Here is a 24,695-nt window from a genome sequence, read left to right as displayed (position 1 = left end):
ACTATCAGACGCGGAATTATATGCACTAAAAACCCACTAAATATGCATGCAATCATGCAACAAAAAATGGGAAAACGTGCAATTAAGCATGCAGCAAAAACGACTAAACATGCATAATACATGCAGCAGAAAGTGCAGAAATATGAAATATGCGCATGGTTTATTTTCATGCGTGTTGTGCAGAACTTCAGTACGCTCTACATTTAAACATCAAGAATGACTAGAAGAACGAATGTTACACCACCATCAACTGCTTGTAGTTCTGGTGACAATAGACCACTATACTATTCCACATCTGGTTGCACCAGTGCGACCTACGTTTCCATCTTTTTTTTCTTTTCTATTTTGTTTTATTCCATTCTATACTGCTCCAAGTTTTCGGGGCTGGAACTCTGACATCTCTCTGTAAGCATAAGCTTGTATGCTGAAAAGCTCCTGTTAACAACATTGCTTTGGTGACCAAGGAGATAAATGCAGGGATTCTCTTGTACCTAATCCCCTGGGGATTCCCCTGGCAATATGAATAGGAATCGTTCTCTGACGAAGGGGTCAGGCTATTGACAAGCAAGGCCGAGCGTGGGACCAGCCTATTGTACTAGATGACCGGATGCACGAATTCCCCCCAAATAAAGAAAAAATGGGAGTTAAGGTCCACTGAGCTGAAAATTTGGACACGACGGGGAAGTGTGCTAGACACAGCTTGACGACGAAGAAAAGTACTTTAAATACTGAGCAGCAAATACTGAAAAAAGTATTTAGATACTTTAAAAATACTTGTCAAAACGTATTGCGTAGAGTACCAAAATACCGGAAAAAGTATTTAAAATACTGTATTTTGACTACGTACTCACAAGATACGTTCAAGTCTGAGTCGACTCCAATGCTGGTTCGCACGCGTCTGTAGCGAACGCAGCCTTCCGCGCACCGTCACGTGTGCGGCGTCCTATAAGGTCGTGCCAGCCTGACACGTCCTGTTGAACAACACATTTATGCACAAACATGCAATATTCTTACAAGCATGCACTAACGTCCGCAACATGCATTTTCATGCATTTTGTAGCTTTCACTAATGCATTCATGTGGCCTCAAAACATGCAAATATATTGCGTTCGAAGCTCTGCATGCCCGGAAAGAAACATGCAAATCCGCGGTCTGGTGATTATGGTCAGGGACACCGAGAGGAGTACGTTACTGATGAGGATGAAGACTAAGCCCACACTAGAGATATATAGGGAGAAGGAAAAAATAGTGCGAAAGAGGGATTTTTCTATACTTCTCTGGGGACCACACTGATTTTTAGGCTAATATGGGTATGCTGCGTACCAAGTCTCACTATGCAATACTTCAGGAAGGCATTATAAAACCAAATACAGCTGGTGCAGGGAAAAGCAGGAGACATTTGAACCTGTGATACTCATGGTGAAACTGGAATGTAGGGCACTTCGTCTGGAACCAAAACGGGGCATTGAAATCTGGAGGGCACTGGACTTAGCAAATGTGGAGCAAGCTAGATGAAGCAGCAGCAGTTGAGAAAACTATGTTGCGAGATTTAATGGGTGGTGGTATAGGAGGACAGAGGAGGAGTGAAAGGCGCCTGGTATTCTAAAGCAGAATACAATGATGGCAGTTGATGTTCTGAGGCTGGAACACATAGAAGGGACAAATACATACAATGAAGCCTCAAGTGCATAAGAAATTAATGACGAAAGATGGAAGTCACTGAAAAGGTTAGCCATACTCACATCTTGTGGATTACTGGTCCAGGGCTCTACCAAACACACCTTCCGAGCAACTTCCAAGGGTTCTATGCGTGCCAGCCTCAGAACATCAATTACCATCAAGTTCAACAGGAGCCGCTTGCGTCGATCTCATTGTATGAATGTGTGTATGAGTGAGCGAGAAAACATGTAAGATTGAAAGTGGGATGAGTGAGAGAGTGGTTCATTTGTCCCTTCAGATGATGCACCTTTGGAAGTTGCTCTGGAGTTGCATTAACTTAGCTCAGTTTGGTAGACCCTGGACCGACGAACCGAACCTGGACAGAATCAGCAGACGTGGATCGTGTCCTACAGCTAGCTAACCTTGTCAGTGACTTCCATCTTTCATTATTAGGAATACAATGTTGTGACCACAATGTAACGGTTAATTTCTCTGTGACAGGTCAAGCCAATATATTGGATGCGTGATGGGAATTATGTTCTGAGGCTGGAACACATCGAAAGGATCTTGAATGTGCTCTTAGAGCATACTCTAAGCTTCATGCTCAAAAGACTCATGATACACCTTTTTCTAGGAGAAGAAACCATATGGTTTATTTATGTCCCTTGCATCTAGTAACACATACATCAACCACGAGGGATCTTGGTGTTGTTCATGATAGCTTGCTGACTTTTATGAACCGCAGATAACCAGTATCACAGAAGTGCGGTATAGTCTCCAGGAATACAAAGAATTTTTACCAATGCTCTTGTATGTTTCACCTATTTGTTCCTGATGTCATTTCCATTATTCATTCTCTTCCGTCATCTGCAGCACTGCAAACCCAGGGACGGCGCAAGGGGGGTATCCAGGGGCCACGCAACTCAGGGCACGATAGTTATAGTACCAACAGACGTTAGGAGGGGTGCCCCTGCAGGACTCATCCAGGGTCACCCATGGGGCCCATAGTTTCTCTCTCCAGCCCTGCGTAAACACAAGTTCAGTCAAACAAGTTCGATTCATCTATCCTGTATGATGGACACAATGGCATCAGCACATACTTCAACACGTTCGAATGAAATGTGGGCTATCACCACCTTCACATTGCAGGCAACTGAGAGATGATATTTCGCTGTACAAAGTAATACACAGTACTTCCACATGATTAGACACACTTTTCACTTTCCCTGGTGATGACACTCGATCACCATTCACCATCACCAAATAAGGTTGTCATCATACTTTCCACGGTCGTGACCTATTGTGCCTTATCAATCTATGTGCTCCCTCCCGCCCAATTAAGCAGTGATTTACCCAGAATCTCGTGCCTGGGGGTGTGTAAGGTCACAAGATGCGGACACCACCATTCTTTGACAGAATATTGCATAACATCGCAAAATTTTATTAGTTTTTTTAGGCAGGTGTAGTGGGGGTCTGGATAAATAACTGCACCTAGGCTTAGGACATATAAAATGTAATATGATTCGTATGAAGCTCAAGTAAAGCAAGGCATTAATGTTCACATAGGCGTCGACTGCGAGGGGCTCTGGGGCCTGAGCCCCCCGGAACGTTCCCATGAGGGGGGCCAGGCACCCTCCAGGAAGTCTACCCGACACTCAAGATGGAAGTTTCGAGGGATATCCTAGGAATCGATCGCTTGTTGCGTGCGAGTTATAATGAAAATCCTGTAAAAGTTGTCTCATAACGTCATAACACAGAATTCCTGATACTCTGCCTGACCTCTCTGCATGGGAGGGGGCGTTGTGCCCTGGTCCCCTCTGGATGATTGAAAACTCTCCGCCTATGAATGTTAAGACCAGGAAACACCAGGAACATCTCGATTTGGTTCCACCTTTGAAAATAGGTAACAAGGAGGTAGAGACAGTGGATAAGGTCAAGTTTCTTGATGTTTCTTTCCATGAGTCGCTTTTCTGGGATGATCATGTTAATTATGTTTTCTGTAAGCTTGCATTATTACGGGGAAAATTGTCTAGGTGTAAAAATTTCTTACCAGTGGGTGAAGATAACGCTGTACAATTAGGGTTTCGGGTTTTCGGTGCTTAATTTTTCAGAGATTTGGTGGCTATTTCGCTCATCAGAAATCAGTGTCCTTCAGTGCTAATGTTTTGAAGCATGAAGACGCCCGATGGAAACTGGCAAAGAACGTTACGGGAGTTCCCCATGCATACACAGAACCAACACTTGATGTCCTTGTGTGTCTTTATAGATTACAATGCCAACTGTTAAAATCAGGGGTTAATATTTTTCTGAGGTACATGTTCGACATCGGAGGAGGTGCACGCATGAGGTGACATCGCACACCGCTCATTTCACTGTAAAGAATTAGCATAGGAGCTCTCTTCTAGAAGGCAAATCTTTCGGTCAGACTGTGTCCTAGTTTTCAGTGTTTGTGGAATAGGTGAATTGTTCACACTGATACACTTCATGGTCTATAGGCTCTAGCTGGGGCACTTCGTGATGGTGATGGGCAAAGTACCTCAAAATTATACTTAAATTAAAGTACCTGGCATCATTAGTACTTCAAGTACAGTAAAAAGTGCTAGGTAAAGTACTTCACGTACTCATCAAGTCCATTGCCAATTTGTATCACTTTGCATTTCGCTGTTTAATATCTGTGTCTTGCTTGTTTTTTTTTGCAAAACTTTAGCGAGCATTCTTGAAAAAATGCTCTGACGCCATAAAGTCACAAGTTAAGTGCTAACCCATGAATACAAACTTAATCAGTAGGCATAATTTGCAGTTACATGTAGAGAGGTAATTAGCCAGCTGTGCTGTGATTATGCAAAATGGTATTATACCCCTGTCACACGGGCATTTTCGATCCTGCTCGACCGAACCTGCTTGAACCCAATGCAGATCGGATGGTGCTACATGGCCGCTTCCAAGCAGGATCGAACTTTGATCCTGCTTGACTCAAGACAGTTCCCATAACAGGATTGAGAATTTCAAGACTGCTCGACGGCCGCCATTTGTATCCTCGACCCCGGTGAACCGTTATAACTTAAGACGGACATGCGCGCGAAGCTACAAATGATGCTTACATCGTATACGATAAATTACCACTAATATCGCTGTTATATAGGAAACGCAAAATTAGTGAGTTCCGTTTATTCATTTGCACAGGTCAACCATTCAATGCGCATTGAAACTGGCCGTGTAGCAGCGTCAAAACTCGAGCGTGCTCGGGAAGTTCGATGCAGATCGGATTCGAGAAGGATCGAAATGCCCGTGTGACAGGGGTATTATACACTGACTGATCAAGATCACCCGCCTAGTGTGCTGTTCCGGTACTAATCTTCTGCTATAACAGGCTGGGAAATTTTAAGGGAAAAAAAGTACAAGCCAACAGAGACTATATATTTCTGGGCATTCCTAGCTACTTTTTGAAATACAACATGTTTAAAAAAGAATACGAAGAAACTTAAAAAGAATGAAGCACAATCCAAGCCTTCATGTTTATACGGAGGAAACAATATAAAAAAAAAGCATAGAACCCTGCTTTGGGAGAACTGAAATGACAACTGACCAAGTCATTGTGGTGCCGGTAGCTCTGTCATAATGTGTGTGTGTCTTTGCATTCCGTTCGTTTTACATCATAGTAGAAATGATACTGTCTCAACATTTCAAGCCACTCAACAAAATATTCACTTCAACAAATATGCTCTCTAAAAGCAAATGGTAAAATGTCAGACTGGGACTGTTGGTACTGCATCCCACTAAAAGTGCTAAAGTGATGGCAAGAAGACAAAAACACACAGATAGCGCTATCTGTGTGTTTTCGTTTTCTTGCCATCACTTTAGTGCTTTTAGTAGAGTGCATTTTTTTTATAGACTTTTGTGATTTTTCAGGACAGGAGCCTCCTGTCCTGAGGCAACTCTCTTCCTGCTTGAGTACTTGGTACTTCAAGTACTGCCCATCACTGCTTCCTGACCGAACAGGGCTGGCCTGGAACCTGATTATTGGCAACATTAAGACTGTGTGAGAAGCTAACGACAAAATATCTGTTCTTTCAAGAACGACCTAAGGTCCACTGTCTGCTGCCAACCAGTTCAGGGTGAAGGAACAGGAAATGCAATCATGACATTTGAAGTCAGCTTTTCGGCAATCAGTGAATAATTATTTCTGCCAAACTTGTAAAAAATTTACCGGCATACGCTTATCGTTGCTTTTTGGTAAATACCGAAGACCGGGAACCCTGTGTGTAATGTGTTTTTTTTTTTCCTACCTCTGTTATTCCCATCTTGCTTTGCCCATAGGCCTTCCTTGTCTTATCTCGTGCGGTCTATAGAACCTGCACTCAATGGAAAAATCCAAAAGCAATATATACACGCTATCAAAAACTTGAAACAGAACCAATCACATAAAGCATATTTCCAGAAGTATGGAATCGTAAAAGTTAATTTCCACTGATACAAACGTCTGCGAATGCAATAACAAACAAAGGTTTTGCCTATGGCTACCCTCACATTAGAGACAGTCTTATTGTACTAGGAACCAGATTCAATGGTTCCACCCAAGATTGTACAACTCCAATTGGCACACAAAAGTATAACTTATCAGATGCCACGACTACTAAATGAATTTGGCCTTTTAGTAGATATAAGTGGGCTGTCAAACAGGAATTTCAAAACATTATTTTAGTGAACTCTAGACTGCAGGTATGATATGAGAGGCATGTTATGAGAGAACAATATGAACTAAAGAATGAATTGCAACAAATGTATTTCGTGTGCAAAAATGCTGTTATGTCTTCGATTATTAATTTGATTGTATTTGATTATGTTGTGCAGTGGAGCAGAAGGGCACCATTTGAGACAGCGTAAAGTGTGACAGGCCTTTTTTAACGCAAGTGATATGAGTCACCCAAGTGAGGGTGTGCTAGAAGACCTAGGTATTTATATGATCTGTGTGATGTTAAAATGGTTCCCCTTAATCAGTTGGAACGAAGTTTTGGAACACATTTATCAAACATGGTCCAATGGGTCAACCTGAGTTAGCACTCCTGCACAAACAAGGGAGAAATGTGCTTTGCATTAGCTGTTGCGCAGTCTCACAATCCCAGATTATTAGAGCACTTGACACTTTCTTTACAGATACTTCTGGTGCTGGCACAGAAGCTCTGGGAGATTCAGAGGTGCTGAAAAGGCAGCAGCAAAGGTGCAATAAAGTTACTCTGTCAAAGTTCTGGAATTAATGTCTCTGTTTTCTTCTCTGTGATCAAACACTTTGCATTGAAATAAGCGCTAGTCTCAGAAGTCTGGGTGCCCAGAATGCGACTGTACAATTGTCCACGCTGCCAAGGCAAGTTTGCCTCTAAGCACAATCTTCAGAGACATCTCAGCAGAGTCTGCAGAAGAAAAGAGCACAGCAAGATCGGAAAGTGGCAATGTACAGTATCGGAATGCAATATGAAATTCTACCATGCAAGCAGGCTGGCAGAACATACCTTGCGTTGTCATAAGTTGAACGTAAAAACTGAAACCCACCCTTTGATAGCCTTGGCAGCCTTCGAGAAGTGAAGGAAAGCGAGGAAGATAAGTGTGGTTATGCCTATATTAAGCAGTCCATAAAGAAACACGACACCAAAAGGAATAGTGGTTACCAGAAGCAGCGTACTACAAAACGTGCTTCGGAGGGACACACAGCTTGCCTGGAGCCTCATGCTACAGATGGGCACGCCACTTGCCTGGAGCCTCGTGCTTCAGATGGGCACGCCACATGCCTGGAGCTTCGTGCTTCAGATGGGCACGCCGCTTGCCTGAAGCCTCGTGCTTCAGATGGGCACACCGCTTTCCTGAAGCCTCGTGCTTCAGATGGGCACACCGCTTTCCTGAAGCCTCGTGCTTCAGATGGGCACACCGCTTTCCTGGAGCTTCGTGCTTCAGATGGGCACGCCACTTGCCTGGAGCCTGATGCTTCAGAAGGGCATAGTGCTTCCCTGAAGCACTCTTCCACAACACAAGCCTCAAAGGTGCATGCCACTTTCCTGAGGCAGTCTGACACAGCACATGCCACAGAAGGGCATAAGCCACAGGTACGTTACCTGCATTATGTCTGCCAGACACAAGCTTGTGTGACTGAGCGAAAAACCATGCGCAGGAACGTAAAAGGAACAGTTGCTAGTAGCAGCCCATGCATATCAAAGATGAATGTAACAAGACACAGAGATGGCATTAGAGTTAACTACATTGTGACACACAGTCACAAACTGAGCGATTCAAACAGGAAACACCTGCGCCAATCACGTGGAGTACAAAGGTGGATAAAAACTCAAATTGCTGTAGGAGTTCCTTCAAGAGTGGTGTTCAAGAAAGTGACTCTGCCGGTGTCATCACTGGGGTCCAGGCAGCGTGTATCAAGCCGTGACAGACGTGTATACATAACACAGAAACAGATTAACCAGGCTGCGTACCGTGCACGCCTTGCAGCGCAGCGACATCGAGAAGATGCGCAGTCGCTTGCCCTCTCAGTGAAGTTCTTCAGTCAGCAGGGCCACAATCCCTTCATTCTGTACAAAGCACAAGGGAAAGATGGAGTTGATTTCTGTGGCATGAAGGACGTGAAATTCCATTCATGTAACAGGGACCTGTTCCTACTGGGAATAATGTCAAACGAACAGAGAGACATTTGATGAGTTGTGCAAACCCTATTGTGTGCATGGATTACACACATGGAACCAATATGTACAAATTTCACCTGCTAAACGTTGTTGTACTTGACGAGCGCGGAAGAGGATACCCTGTAGCTCATTTTATTAGCAATAGAATGACAACAAAAACCATGGGTATGTTTTTTGCCGCTGTGAAGAGGAAGTGCCCAGGTCTTGTCTTCAATGCCGTGATGACAGATGATGAGCGCAGCTACATGAAGGCACTCAGAAGTGTTTTCAAGGGTCAGGAAATAAAGCACATTTTGTGCCACTACCACATTAAAAATGCATGGCACAGAAAGCTGAATGTCACAGCAAGGAAGCACAAGAGCAAAGGTACAAAAGGTGAAATCTTGAGACTGCTAGATGCTCTCTTGCGAGAAAAAAATGAGAAAAGTTTGCGGAACTTTCTACGTCGTTTCTCCACGACGTGAGGCAAGTGGACGAGAACTTTGCCAACTACTTTGAGTGTGAGTATCTAAGGCAGAGTAGACGAGTGGGCTATGTGCCGAGATGTTCCCACATGCTTGCACGGACACAAATAATCACACTGAGAGCTTCCACAGCGTGTTGAAGCGAAAGTACCTCGAGAGGAAGTCCAACGTAAGAAATTGAAAGGCTCGTTGCAGCACTACTGGATGTTGAACGGGATTGGTATCATGAGCACAGGAGGCATTTGGTATCCAACCTCCCACAACAACCTGGGGTCCCAGGAAGGAGAGATAATGCACGCCACAAACGGGGAATGCAAATTTCTGATGACGATGTCACAAGAATAGGTCATTCTGCATGGCACGTGAAATCCCAAACAGGGAGCAACCCCTACGAAGTAGTGGCGCACAAAGACATTGGGCCGTGCACAGAGGATCTTTGTTACCAGCGTTGCTCGAGCAAAGTGTGCACTGACCTCTGTGCACACATGTATTCTTGCAGCTGTAAGGATGTCAACCCCTTATGCAAGCACATTCACAAGGTACACAGTAGATGCGTGCCACGCTCTGAGGAGCGACCTCCATCATGCAAGTCCCCAGGGTTGACAGTATACTACAATCCAGACGCAGAAAGTGCAGTAGAAACTGCTAATGTAGATGCCTGGGAGATGAGCACAAAGGACAAACTGAAGAAACTAGCATCCTACCTGGACATTGAAGTGTATCTGAGACGTTAGGCAGAATATTGCCTTGGCCATAGATACACTGCTAGCAGAGTGTGAGGTTTTGATAACGGAGGGCACCACACAAGGCGTACCCGAAATGAAATGCCGCTTTCTCCCTGCTGCAAAAAAAATGGAAAAGCAGTCCAGTTACAGGAAAGCCCGTCAAACCAAAGGAAAAGGAAAACAAAGCGTAGATGCACCACAGCAAAAGGAAGTGCAAACAGCAATGGAATTGGCATGCCCTCTTCAAGGGAAAAAGAGGTGCATTCCCTCACAGGTGCGTCACCTTTACAAGACATAGTGCCCAGCACTGCCGTCGCATTGCAGGACAAAACAACTGTCCCCCACCCAGCTCTGGCAATGGAGATGCCTGATGAGGAGAGAGACAGGGAATGCGGGATGGTGAAGTCCGAAAATTACGAGCCTGCCCTTCCCTTACCTATCTGCCTCAACTACGCAGGGACAAGTAGTGAAGTTGTACTCGCATTTGGTGAGGCCCACAGACCTATCTATCAGGCTCATTGATCTCATGTCTCTCGACAATACAATCGACAAATCTAATGAAGCAAAGCTAAGTGCATCTGACAAGTTATTTCGGAAGGGCCACCTCTTTGACGCAATAATTGAGCATTTTTTAATGAAGCTAAGCATAAGGTTTGACAAAGTTGCAAGCAGTTATGCTTACTTGGTGCCTCTTTTGAGGTGTGACAATGTGGCACACTTACTCGCAGAAGAACTGCTTGTCACCAAGTCCATGGAAGGCAGAAACACGCTTTTCATTCCATATTGCAAACGAGACGAGAAGTGGGCAATATTTGTTGCCTTGCGTGACACGGACACAGTCTTGCTTTTCGATCCAACAAGTGATGAAGTGTCATACATGGAGATGACTAGCCTGCTTTACGATCACTTATCCGATTTTCTCAAGCACCTATTCCTGGGAGGTGCCTGGACTCCTCAAGTAGTGCGACACAGCTTGCACAGCGAGGAAGGGAGTGGTGGCGTCATTGTGTGCTGGTTTGCGGAACAGGTGGCTGCAGGCAACAGATATGGACAGGGACTCGGAGCATGTGACACAATAAAAATGCGCCACCACATCTTTTGCACCATTGTCGGTGGCTGCTTGAAACGGAGCCACATGGTGGATGAGGAGTGCATCATCTGTGAGAACAAAGAAAAGCACAGCACGTGGGTGCAGTGCGATACGTGCATGCAGTGGTATCACTGTGACTGCGTAGGAGTAAAATATTCAACCGTGGCGAAAACGTGACAGGGCGTTCCAGTGCCCTGTCACTCCTAGCATATCTGGCGACAGGGACATGGATGTTTTCAGACATGAGAGAAGGACAAAACACAAAGTATTTGTTGAAGCAGGCTCCAGTGTTGGAGCACTCTGGAAACACCAAGGAAGGACAAGAGACGAGAGTAGAGATGAGGCAAAAGTGTGCCAGCGTGCAGCCTCAGCTCAGCGCCACAAGTACAATAAACAAGGGCAGCACAAGGGCTAAGGAGGTGAGCCCAGAACAATTTCCTGTGGAAGATGACGTATTGCAACCTCATGACAGTGAGGTAGTGGCCATCAGTTCAGTTGGCAGTGACACAAGTGTCACTCAAAGCGACCGCTCCGCTAAGTTTTTGTTGTCGGACACGGAGTTCGAGACTACAGAAAGGCGCACAGCCAAAGAAAAAGAGGAAGAGGCTAGCTCGTACAGCAAGCCATGTGCAGAAACAAAACACGGACAGCTCCTTCAGTGTAAGCATTCGGTACTCAAAGGAACCGAGTGATACCGTTCTGTGGTTTCAAGCACACGAACCTAACTCTCAGGGATTTGAAGTCTATTGACACAGAAATTTCAGAAGCAGAAGAAAAATGCTTGCGTGAAGATTCTGACACATTCAGAAGGGGCTGGCTCTACGATACGGTGATCGACTGCTTCCTCCCAAAGGTTGACCGAAATGTATAGCGGCACAGCGATGTGCCCTACGTACTTCACCTCAGATGCTAGAATCGAGAGGAGTGGACGCAGTTAAAAAGTATAAGTGGTGGACAACGTCCAGCAACATCTATGACAAGCACACAATCTTTGTACCATACAACATTGATTCGTCGCACTGGACCCTCATTGTCGTTACGACATGGATGGGAATCAATCTATTGCTTAGATCCACTGTCGTGGGAATCGGAAAGGGTAAAAAAGGCCGCACTTCTTGTGTGCGAGTTTCTCAGCAAGAAGTACGGACGTAAATTGTTTGCACATCGAAGAAGACATTGGCAATTTGACAAAGTGATGCAGACACTCCAAACTGATACAAGCAGCTGTGGCGTGCTTGTGTGCTGGTACGCCGAATTATTTTGTAAGAATGACGCTGATGGTTTCCATAGAGAATGTGATGTGCTACAAATGAGAAGGCACATATACGATACAATCACAGGGAACTGCCTCAGCAGGGATTGTGTCACAGAGACAGCAGACACCTGCCTGAACTGTAGACTGCCGACGAACCAGGAAGACAGAGTAGAGTGCACTGTGTGCAAACAGTCCTGGCATAAGAAATGTGTTAATGTCGCCGACACTGGTACATTCAGGTGCCCTCCACGGAGAGGGGCCTATGGAGTACCACAGAAGGTATAGGGCTCATCATATTACATTCAGGCTTGCGCTGTAATGACAAGTGATACAGAGATGACTATATAAAGGAATCCCTAATGGATGACTACTTAAAAAACTTTCTTGTGAAACACCTCCTTGAAAGAAAGTGCACATTCCTAACAGCGCAGTAAGAAAGGGCATGGTGGACTCACCGTATGTGATGGGTTCATATGCTTGGGCGCAGCAAAAGTTAGGCCTTTGGCACCGTGGGCCCCTGAAGAGGCCCACAATGTCGCATGGCTCCATCCCGAGCTGATGCTCTCGCAGCAAGTGAGTGCTCTGGGATGTGTGCTAAGATGCCATCGAGAGTCACCACACACACTCGGATGGGATGAAGATGGCTTCATCTGGTTGAACACAAAGCGTGTAAGTGGAAAAGTTACGGCAGTATCACATACAATACTCAAGGTAATCGACATCAGTCAAATTGCACTTTTCGTATGCTCTTGACTGTAAAGAGATAAAGCAATGTGAAAGTCTATGCTACAGAATACAAAATGCTTTTAAAATGCCCTGCACGGCACCATGAGCAAGGCTGCAGAATCACTGCTAACACACAGGTATGCAGAGGTAGAGCGCAGACAAAAAAGTAATCTCTCCGCCCAATAAACATGTTGGCACGTGATTGAGGGCAAAAGTGACAAATGGGGTCACTTACATGCTCTGTCCAGTGGCAAATGCATAAAGCTCTAGGGTTTTTAAAAAGTCATGTAACTTGATGTTCTTTCCGACCAGTGTGGAATCGTGTTTAGTGTTATCCCCAGACAGAAGAGCAAGCACAGCAAAAGTAGTGGTGTTTACCAAGAAACTAGGGTGCACAATGTGCAACTCCGGAAATTGCTAAGTTAATTTTTTATTTATTTATATATTAATCTATTTAACATTATTAGTAGCAGTATATTAGTTGTCATTCCGAGCATATGGTAAGGGTTTTGTGCATCAAAAAGATGGAAAGGATTGAGAAGTACAGTGTGCCCAACGTCTCTTGCTCCTTTCCAGCTCGTAAGCACATTGAGAAACTCGCAAATGACAAAAATTATATATATTAATACTTGTGAGGTTATCAGGGGGGGTGTGGGGCTAAGTTGGGTAAAATTATGATGTTGGTTTGAATAAACATAGCAAGCTCCAGATTGGGGAAAAGATTTGTAAAAAGGCTGTGGCTATTAGCCAAGGGCAAAGAAAGCAATGTCTTTCCTGTCTGGAAGATACAAAAGCACTATCTAAAAGCAGTATACTGATGAAGTTGGCTCGCTTGACATGCCAGTGCAAAAGACGTGTCAAACATATGTGTGCTAGATACATCCAAACAGCCTGCTCCAGTCAAACCTGCCTAAACTGCTGGTGGAACACGCTGCCACGTCGAAAATTGCCGTGCAAAATGGAAAAAGATTAACCACTTAACACTGTATGTGGGAAAATGCCCTCAAGATTTGGAAGATATTACACCTGCTTTCTGAAGCAACAGGGAAGTGTAGGAAAATTTAAAAAAGAAGAAACGTAGCCTATAGAGCACTAGTTTCAGAACAGATACAATTATCCTAATTGAGCACTTTCTTTGGACTGATCTTTCTTTAATGTGGTTGCTAGTATGCACAGTGTCAATTGTTCACTGCACTATCTTCACGTATAAGGTCACCCCAAATGTTGTCTTTCACGGGTTTATGCAACGGGTATCATGCGATAAGCAGGTCACGAGCTACAGCAACATTGTGACACTAGTTCGAAATAAGAAGGTATACTCAGACTGTGCACGCAACGAGATCAAACTGCAGCAAGTTGTATCAGCAAGGTGTGTGTGTAAGGCAACTTCAAGCAACTGCAGCAAGGCGAACTTCAGCTGCGGAAATTGGCGTTGTATGCCTAGTGGAGGGTGCATGGTATCATCCATGCGAGATTGTCTCCACTGAGCTGGAAAGTCACTGCGAACACCTACTGCTAGCAGCTGGAAGAGTCGAAGAAGCCCCCAGCACAGGTCAATTGTAAGGGTGGGCTGCAGAGAGATAATGCCTGCCTATGGGCGGCAAGGAGGACCTGCAAGAAGTTACAGAAACGTCACTGGGAAAATATTTCCTACTCATCTTGTTTATCCGGCATATGGTGTAAAAAAATTTAGCCCTACAACTAAAAAGCAGGACTGTGGAATTAGATTTTGAATTCTGTTACACACCATTGTGTTGTCATTGTTGTTTGATGACAAGTGTGTTCTTAATTAATTTTGTAGTGCCAGAATTTCATAACATTTCATGGGGTGACCTGATACATAAGCGTACAAGCTTCAGACATTCGTTATAGTTGCGGCTAAGTTGCATCGAAGTTCACTGGACTGCTTTATGTGTTCGTCGTCCGTAATGTGTGAAGTGGCCAAGTGTCCTTGGCTGCCAGAAGGTCATAGGAATGAAGGAAATGATTGACCCTCATGATGAGTACACTTTCGTCCATCATCTGTAAAAAACATTTGCATTAAGCATAGAGAAAAGAAACATAAAAAGTAAAAGAATGGCAGATGCTGTACTGGTCCTTGTGTATCTACTCATTGTATGTGGGTACTGTATGTGTTGTATTTAGGGTTTCCAGTGTTTAGAATTTTTGAGATCTCCCGAAACACAGCAAAAATGAACACCAAACCAAATTACAGTGGTACAACATTGAATTGTCTAATAACATAATGAAATAATAGGATAACTTCTCTGTGTCAATTTTCTTCGCCCTATCTTATGCCACCTCGGAAAATATAAACACAGAACACTGGAAAGCCTAGTTGTATTGTGTTTATGGAAAATCATGCAATGGTGCAAAAAAAGAAATGTGGAATGTGGTGAGATCTGTCTAGTACAAACAGTCAATGTCTGGTGTTTCTGTAGATGAAAGGAAGTTGCTCATAGAACGGACGTCCATAAGAGATGCTAAATACTACTTCCTAGGCAATGGCTGCTGTCCGGTCAAACGGAGGCGTGTGACCTGAGGGGATCTCTGTAATTAGAGGTTTCACTGTACACTGGGGGTTTTACTGTACACAGAAGTCAGCACTGTACTACAAGTTCGTCACAGAAGTAGTAGTTTAAGCACGATTTGGGGAGTAAAGGAAACAGCTGAAAACATTGCAGAAGCATTGAAAAAAAAAAGGAAAAGAATTTCTTTGTAGTCTGGATACTGTGTGTGCATTTGTACCATATATATGCCTGGAAGGCAGTGTGCTACTGAAATAGTAGCCACAATTGTGGTGACATTTGATGCCATGATATTGTGTGCTACACCTGTGTCCTTGTTAGGCAAAGATGTCTTGTTGTTGTTGGTATGACAAAGCTTAAAAATAAGTTACAGGACGTGCAAGGCTAAAAATTACTTTGCCTTATGGAACATGATGAAGCTCCAGATTATTCTACTGCATCATAAAGACAGTGGAACAGTACAAAGTGAATGTTAGCACATAAAACAGATCTCTCAAGCTCTCCGTACAAATGAATGGATATGGCTGCAAGAGGCTACAATAGTGAAACAGAACACTGCATAGGAGATAAAAACAGCCTGCAAGCATCATTGCAGTGACGAGACTCCACATCCTGAATTTCTCTTGGTGCACGGTGATGCACCATTAATGTGGAGGCGTTTCATAAAAACATGCAAAGGCTGGAAAGGTGCCATCCATGGCAAAACACACAGAGATGGTAGCTGTTGGGGAAAGACGAAGAAAGGGCGTATAGTGTGTGCCATCAGCGCGCCATGTGATTCTGTTTTTGGGGTATTATACAGTGAACGTTAGAAAGGCAGTTCGACTCTTCGCTTACTGCAGCAGTAGCCAAGTGCTCGCAATGCAAGTTCAAGCCCAAAGGCTCAAGCACCCGACGAAATCTACAACTTTGTGGTTGATGTTCTCAGCACAGTCATAAACAAAATGTAAGAGGCATAAGAAGGGAGGGAAGATGGCATCATTAGACTGTGCCCCATCATGAATGCCCGACATCAACGAGAGCTGAAATGTGTGGTCGCGTTTGGGGAAGGCCATGGGATACCCAGGAAAAGCAAACACTGAATAGCAAGCGTAGCATTGCAAAAATGTCAAGCGAGGATCCTGTGAACTTTTCCACATACAAACATGTTGTATCTCTTAGTCATTGACATGGTTTCAGGAAGGCTGAAACAACAGACGGGATGCAGGAAGCACTGGAAAAACAAACGATGTCACGCACACGCATTGAAAGACAAGATGTGAGGAAGCTTGAAGAGACCTAAGAGGAGTCAGCAAGCACAACAAGCTCTGTCTGCACGTATGAAAGTTCTCGGACAACATGTGAAACTGGGATATGAAGGTGCCACTTTGGATGCAAATGCGTCTGTGGATGATGAAGGTTGAAATAGCAAGACTGGATATTTCAGCGAATGTCTGGGTACTGACAACTAGAGGTACCTTGAAAGACATATGTGTAAAATGAATATATAAGCAGCATTATTTATGATGCCCAATTACAGACTTGTTTTTAAGCTCAGTCATATAAACAACAACAAAACATGTTTCTTGCTTGCAAGGTTATTGCAGGCAACAACAAGGAATATGTTACATTAGCTGTGCAAAGCAATATTTCGTTTGAATGTAAGATGTGCCTTCAGTGTGTCTTGAACACAGGCAAGAGGCCATTGGAAATAAATCACTTGTAAAATGAAGCAAATTTGTTTTTGGTCTTAAAGAAGGTATTCTTTCTGGTGTTGAACAAGGCATTCTTACACAGAGTATGTGTTTACTTGCATTTATTCTGAGGAAAGATTAAGTCAGGGCAAACAATGGAAGATGCGTCCCACATATGGCTGTATAGATCCTGCAACAGGGCAACATAACAAGTACTTAATTCAATTGGATCAAATCTCTGCTCGTTTCCTCTTGGGGCACCGGTCAAAAGGAAGGGGAGGGTTCTTGACTCTAACATGCTATGAGAGGATGGTTCCCAGGCATGACTTGTACATCCTGAAACAGAGGAAGATAACATAAATACTACACTCAATTGGAATGAAGCCCCCTTTACTACATTGATTCACCCGTTCAATAGGATCAGGGGCCCTATTCTCGTCAAAGTAATCAACCTCGATTACTTTGTGTGTCTTTTTGTCATTGGTCGACACGCCTTCTTCATGCAATGACCAATGACAGGCAAAGACACAAAGTAATCGACCACGGTTACATAAGTAACGATTTTGACGACTTTGACGAGAATAGGGCCACAATTAATCGACTATATTCTGGAGAGAAATGTGAAACATTAGGCAACAGGCGGGGGGACGGACCTCCGACGGGGCCTTTGCATCGTCTGAGAGGCCATCGTAAAATAAATACTGTAGAAGTGTTTCGTTTTTCCTTCGTGTGGAAAATATCAGCGCGTTTTCTTGCAATGCTGGCTTGAGGTGATTTGCGAGAACTTAAATTCGTGACACAGGTTTCTGGGAGTGTTTAGCTCTTGCATATTGTGTCGCGGTCAATACTCTGGCATATTTCAGCACATAATAAGACATTCGTTGTTCACGGAGGTGGCGGCGTTCTACGTCAATCCGTTTATTCTCCTCACAGACATGGGAGAAAAGGTCCTGCACAATGGCCTTTAGGGACCATGTAGGAGGCTATAGTACTGCAGGACAGCCAGTTAATTTTAGCAGTTCTCATTCGTTGTCACTCAGGGTACTGAACAGTTCGGTTGAGATGTCGTACTATCATACAAGCTGGTTTTGAGAAGACTGGGAAAGGCATGTTGCAGCTTTGTGGTATCATAGTATATACATGTACAGTGCAATGCATTTGTAGAAGTAACAAAAGCGTGATCATTTTCCATTTCTTTGCTTCTTGCATGATGGACTAAAACAATGTTCTGTGGCTTGCTTAAACTGCCTCCGTTGCATAGACTAGAAAGGTTCAAGGTGGTGAAGGTCTACGGTATAGCGTAGAACTCGGCACGATTTTCGCCCTCATATGGCCAGAGTTATTCACAAGAATTTAAATTCGCGATTTTGGAGGAATGTGCGAAAAACGCGAAAAAGACCACTTCTACATTACCACTCCGAATGGGAGAAATCTATCCCCAGATTCTCATTCCACACCGTTGAACAGGATGCATTCGCAAGGTTGGGTCCACACAGACACAAAAACACGTCCGAGAGAGGGTAAAGGCTGGAGTGAACGAGCCTGCGAAGTAGATGCCTACATATGAGCCTACATACTCGGGATATAACTATACATATCGGAAATAACTATAACTCGGAATGGGACGAATATGCCCCAGGTTTTCATCTTGGCCTGATGAACATAATAAATGCAATTAATGGACCTTATTCGAGAAATAAATATGTGAAAGATTGGAGCACAGACGAGCAGACTGGTCCACGACCCACGGCTACTTCGATCGACCACTGCGAAATAACTACTGCTCGGAATGGTACGAATCCCTCCCCAGATGTTCCTTTGGACCCGATGAACAGGATAAATGCAATTAATCGACCTTATTCGAAAATAAATATGTGAAAGATTGGAGCACAGACGAGCAGACTGGTCCACGACCCACGGCTACTTCGATCGATCACTGCGAAATAACTACTGCTCGGAATGGTACGAATCCCTCCCCAGATGTTCCTTTGGACCCGATGAACAGGATAAATGCAATTAATCGACCTTATTCGAAAAATAAATATGTGAAAGATTGGAGCACAGACGAGCAGACTGGTCCACGACCCACGGCTACTTCGATCGATCACTGCGAAATAACTACTGCTCGGAATGGTACGAATCCCTCCCCAGATGTTCATTTGGACCCGGTGAACAGGATAAATGCAATTAATCGACCTTATTCGAGAAATAAATATGTGAAAGATTGGAGCACAGACGAGCAGACTGGTCCACGACCCACGGCTACTTCGATCGATCACTGCGAAATAACTACTGCTCGGAATGGTACGAATCCCTCCCCAGATGTTCCTTTGGACCCGGTGAACAGGATAAATGCAATTAATCGACCTTATTCGAGAAATAAATATGTGAAAGATTGGAGCACAGACGAGCAGACTGGTCCACGACCCACGGCTACTTCGATCGATCACTGCGAAATAACTACTGCTCGGAATGGTACGAATCCCTCCCCAGATGTTCATTTGGACCCGATGAACAGGATAAATGCAATTAATCGACCTTATTCGAAAAATAAATATGTGAAAGATTGGAGCACAGACGAGCAGACTGGTCCACGACCCACGGCTACTTCGATCGATCACTGCGAAATAACTACTGCTCGGAATGGTACGAATCCCTCCCCAGATGTTCATTTGGACCCGGTGAACAGGATAAATGCAATTAATCGACCTTATTCGAGAAATAAATATGTGAAAGATTGGAGCACAGACGAGCAGACTGGTCCACGACCCACGGCTACTTCGATCGATCACTGCGAAATAACTACTGCTCGGAATGGTACGAATCCCTCCCCAGATGTTCATTTGGACCCGATGAACAGGATAAATGCAATTAATCGACCTTATTCGAAAAATAAATATGTGAAAGATTGGAGCACAGACGAGCAGACTGGTCCACGACCCACGGCTACTTCGATCGATCACTGCGAAATAACTACTGCTCGGAATGGTACGAATCCCTCCCCAGATGTTCCTTTGGACCCGGTGAACAGGATAAATGCAATTAATCGACCTTATTCGAGAAATAAATATGTGAAAGATTGGAGCACAGACGAGCAGACTGGTCCACGACCCACGGCTACTTCGATCGATCACTGCGAAATAACTACTGCTCGGAATGGTACGAATCCCTCCCCAGATGTTCATTTGGACCCGGTGAACAGGATAAATGCAATTAATCGACCTTATTCGAGAAATAAATATGTGAAAGATTGGAGCACAGACGAGCAGACTGGTCGCCGACCCACGGCTACTTCGGTCAATCACTGCGAAATAACTACTGCTCGGAATGGTACGAATCCCTCCCCAGATGTTCATTTGGACCCGGTGAACAGGATAAATGCAATTAATCGACCTTATTCGAGAAATAAATATGTGAAAGATTGGAGCACAGACGAGCAGACTGGTCCACGACCCACGGCTACTTCGATCGATCACTGCGAAATAACTACTGCTCGGAATGGTACGAATCCCTCCCCAGATGTTCCTTTGGACCCGGTGAACAGGATAAATGCAATTAATCGACCTTATTCGAGAAATAAATATGTGAAAGATTGGAGCACAGACGAGCAGACTGGTCCACGACCCACGGCTACTTCGATCGATCACTGCGAAATAACTACTGCTCGGAATGGTACGAATCCCTCCCCAGATGTTCATTTGGACCCGATGAACAGGATAAATGCAATTAATCGACCTTATTCGAAAAATAAATATGTGAAAGATTGGAGCACAGACGAGCAGACTGGTCCACGACCCACGGCTACTTCGATCGATCACTGCGAAATAACTACTGCTCGGAATGGTACGAATCCCTCCCCAGATGTTCATTTGGACCCGGTGAACAGGATAAATGCAATTAATCGACCTTATTCGAGAAATAAATATGTGAAAGATTGGAGCACAGACGAGCAGACTGGTCCACGACCCACGGCTACTTCGATCGATCACTGCGAAATAACTACTGCTCGGAATGGTACGAATCCCTCCCCAGATGTTCATTTGGACCCGATGAACAGGATAAATGCAATTAATCGACCTTATTCGAAAAATAAATATGTGAAAGATTGGAGCACAGACGAGCAGACTGGTCCACGACCCACGGCTACTTCGATCGATCACTGCGAAATAACTACTGCTCGGAATGGTACGAATCCCTCCCCAGATGTTCATTTGGACCCGGTGAACAGGATAAATGCAATTAATCGACCTTATTCGAGAAATAAATATGTGAAAGATTGGAGCACAGACGAGCAGACTGGTCCACGACCCACGGCTACTTCGATCGATCACTGCGAAATAACTACTGCTCGGAATGGTACGAATCCCTCCCCAGATGTTCCTTTGGACCCGGTGAACAGGATAAATGCAATTAATCGACCTTATTCGAGAAATAAATATGTGAAAGATTGGAGCACAGACGAGCAGACTGGTCCACGACCCACGGCTACTTCGATCGATCACTGCGAAATAACTACTGCTCGGAATGGTACGAATCCCTCCCCAGATGTTCATTTGGACCCGATGAACAGGATAAATGCAATTAATCGACCTTATTCGAAAAATAAATATGTGAAAGATTGGAGCACAGACGAGCAGACTGGTCCACGACCCACGGCTACTTCGATCGATCACTGCGAAATAACTACTGCTCGGAATGGTACGAATCCCTCCCCAGATGTTCATTTGGACCCGGTGAACAGGATAAATGCAATTAATCGACCTTATTCGAGAAATAAATATGTGAAAGATTGGAGCACAGACGAGCAGACTGGTCCACGACCCACGGCTACTTCGATCGATCACTGCGAAATAACTACTGCTCGGAATGGTACGAATCCCTCCCCAGATGTTCATTTGGACCCGATGAACAGGATAAATGCAATTAATCGACCTTATTCGAAAAATAAATATGTGAAAGATTGGAGCACAGACGAGCAGACTGGTCCACGACCCACGGCTACTTCGATCGATCACTGCGAAATAACTACTGCTCGGAATGGTACGAATCCCTCCCCAGATGTTCATTTGGACCCGGTGAACAGGATAAATGCAATTAATCGACCTTATTCGAGAAATAAATATGTGAAAGATTGGAGCACAGACGAGCAGACTGGTCCACGACCCACGGCTACTTCGATCGATCACTGCGAAATAACTACTGCTCGGAATGGTACGAATCCCTCCCCAGATGTTCATTTGGACCCGATGAACAGGATAAATGCAATTAATCGACCTTATTCGAAAAATAAATATGTGAAAGATTGGAGCACAGACGAGCAGACTGGTCCACGACCCACGGCTACTTCGATCGATCACTGCGAAATAACTACTGCTCGGAATGGTACGAATCCCTCCCCAGATGTTCATTTGGACCCGGTGAACAGGATAAATGCAATTAATCGACCTTATTCGAGAAATAAATATGTGAAAGATTGGAGCACAGACGAGCAGACTGGTCCACGACCCACGGCTACTTCGATCGATCACTGCGAAATAACTACTGCTCGGAATGGTACGAATCCCTCCCCAGATGTTCCTTTGGACCCGGTGAACAGGATAAATGCAATTAATCGACCTTATTCGAGAAATAAATATGTGAAAGATTGGAGCACAGACGAGCAGACTGGTCCACGACCCACGGCTACTTCGATCGATCACTGCGAAATAACTACTGCTCGGAATGGTACGAATCCCTCCCCAGATGTTCATTTGGACCCGGTGAACAGGATAAATGCAATTAATCGACCTTATTCGAGAAATAAATATGTGAAAGATTGGAGCACAGACGAGCAGACTGGTCCACGACCCACGGCTACTTCGATCGATCACTGCGAAATAACTACTGCTCGGAATGGTACGAATCCCTCCCCAGATGTTCCTTTGGACCCGGTGAACAGGATAAATGCAATTAATCGACCTTATTCGAGAAATAAATATGTGAAAGATTGGAGCACAGACGAGCAGACTGGTCCACGACCCACGGCTACTTCGATCGATCACTGCGAAATAACTACTGCTCGGAATGGTACGAATCCCTCCCCAGATGTTCCTTTGGACCCGGTGAACAGGATAAATGCAATTAATCGACCTTATTCGAGAAATAAATATGTGAAAGATTGGAGCACAGACGAGCAGACTGGTCCACGACCCACGGCTACTTCGATCGATCACTGCGAAATAACTACTGCTCGGAATGGTACGAATCCCTCCCCAGATGTTCCTTTGGACCCGGTGAACAGGATAAATGCAATTAATCGACCTTATTCGAGAAATAAATATGTGAAAGATTGGAGCACAGACGAGCAGACTGGTCCACGACCCACGGCTACTTCGATCGATCACTGCGAAATAACTACTGCTCGGAATGGTACGAATCCCTCCCCAGATGTTCCTTTGGACCCGGTGAACAGGATAAATGCAATTAATCGACCTTATTCGAGAAATAAATATGTGAAAGATTGGAGCACAGACGAGCAGACTGGTCCACGACCCACGGCTACTTCGATCGATCACTGCGAAATAACTACTGCTCGGAATGGTACGAATCCCTCCCCAGATGTTCATTTGGACCCGATGAACAGGATAAATGCAATTAATCGACCTTATTCGAAAAATAAATATGTGAAAGATAGGAGCACAGACGAGCAGACTGGTCCACGACCCACGGCTACTTCGATCGATCACTGCGAAATAACTACTGCTCGGAATGGTACGAATCCCTCCCCAGATGTTCCTTTGGACCCGGTGAACAGGATAAATGCAATTAATCGACCTTATTCGAGAAATAAATATGTGAAAGATTGGAGCACAGACGAGCAGACTGGTCCACGACCCACGGCTACTTCGATCGATCACTGCGAAATAACTACTGCTCGGAATGGTACGAATCCCTCCCCAGATGTTCCTTTGGACCCGGTGAACAGGATAAATGCAATTAATCGACCTTATTCGAGAAATAAATATGTGAAAGATTGGAGCACAGACGAGCAGACTGGTCCACGACCCACGGCTACTTCGATCGATCACTGCGAAATAACTACTGCTCGGAATGGTACGAATCCCTCCCCAGATGTTCATTTGGACCCGATGAACAGGATAAATGCAATTAATCGACCTTATTCGAAAAATAAATATGTGAAAGATAGGAGCACAGACGAGCAGACTGGTCCACGACCCACGGCTACTTCGATCGATCACTGCGAAATAACTACTGCTCGGAATGGTACGAATCCCTCCCCAGATGTTCATTTGGACCCGATGAACAGGATAAATGCAATTAATCGACCTTATTCGAGAAATAAATATGTGAAAGATTGGAGCACAGACGAGCAGACTGGTCCACGACCCACGGCTACTTCGATCGACCACTGCGAAATAACTACTGCTCGGAATGGTACGAATCCCTCCCAAGATGTTCCTTTGGACCCGATGAACAGGATAAATGCAATTAATGAACCTTATTCGAGAAATAAATATGTGAAAGATTGGAGCACAGACGAGCAGACTGGTCCACGACCCACGGCTACTTCGATCGGTCACTGCGAAATAACTACTGCTCTGAATAGGCAAAAATCCTGCCCCAGAAGCTTAGGAAGCTTACTTGACGAGATGAACGAGGTAGGAACAAGTGACAGACTTACCCTGTTTAATATTAAAACTGGGCTCACTTGACCATTTGACAACAAGCGATGCTTGCAGAAAGAACTGCGACGTCCACTCTTTACAAAGGGCATGGCCATGAGCATCATCATCATCATCATCATCTCCCTCAAACGGCACGGGGACAGAATAGCCAGTGATGCACTATATGCCAACGCAAGCGGCACATAGCCTCGTTCCCAGGGTCGAACTAAA

General features: G+C 44.6%; 1 long non-coding RNA gene across 5 annotated transcripts; it reads right to left on the bottom strand.

The window, feature by feature from the left end:
• Positions 1–2,329: 2,329 nt before the first annotated feature.
• Positions 2,330–24,609, bottom strand: LOC135391592 (uncharacterized). Of its 5 annotated transcripts, XR_010422055.1 has the most exons (5): positions 24,482–24,609; positions 13,925–17,136; positions 12,329–12,523; positions 5,946–6,011; positions 2,330–2,682 (listed from the first exon to the last, which is right to left on the bottom strand). It is a non-coding gene; the product is annotated as an uncharacterized LOC135391592 (long non-coding RNA). The 5 variants fall into 5 exon arrangements; XR_010422056.1 differs by lacking the exon at positions 5,946–6,011; XR_010422057.1 differs by lacking the exons at positions 2,330–2,682; positions 5,946–6,011 and having other exon boundaries at positions 11,721–12,523; positions 13,925–14,210; positions 14,450–17,136.
• Between the last annotated feature and the right edge of the window lie 86 nt (positions 24,610–24,695).

Source organism: Ornithodoros turicata, chromosome 4 (genome assembly GCF_037126465.1).
Source record: "Ornithodoros turicata isolate Travis chromosome 4, ASM3712646v1, whole genome shotgun sequence".
Taxonomy (NCBI): domain Eukaryota; kingdom Metazoa; phylum Arthropoda; class Arachnida; order Ixodida; family Argasidae; genus Ornithodoros; species Ornithodoros turicata.
Note: the sequence above shows the minus strand (reverse complement) of the source record. Positions and strands in the feature narration are given on the sequence as shown.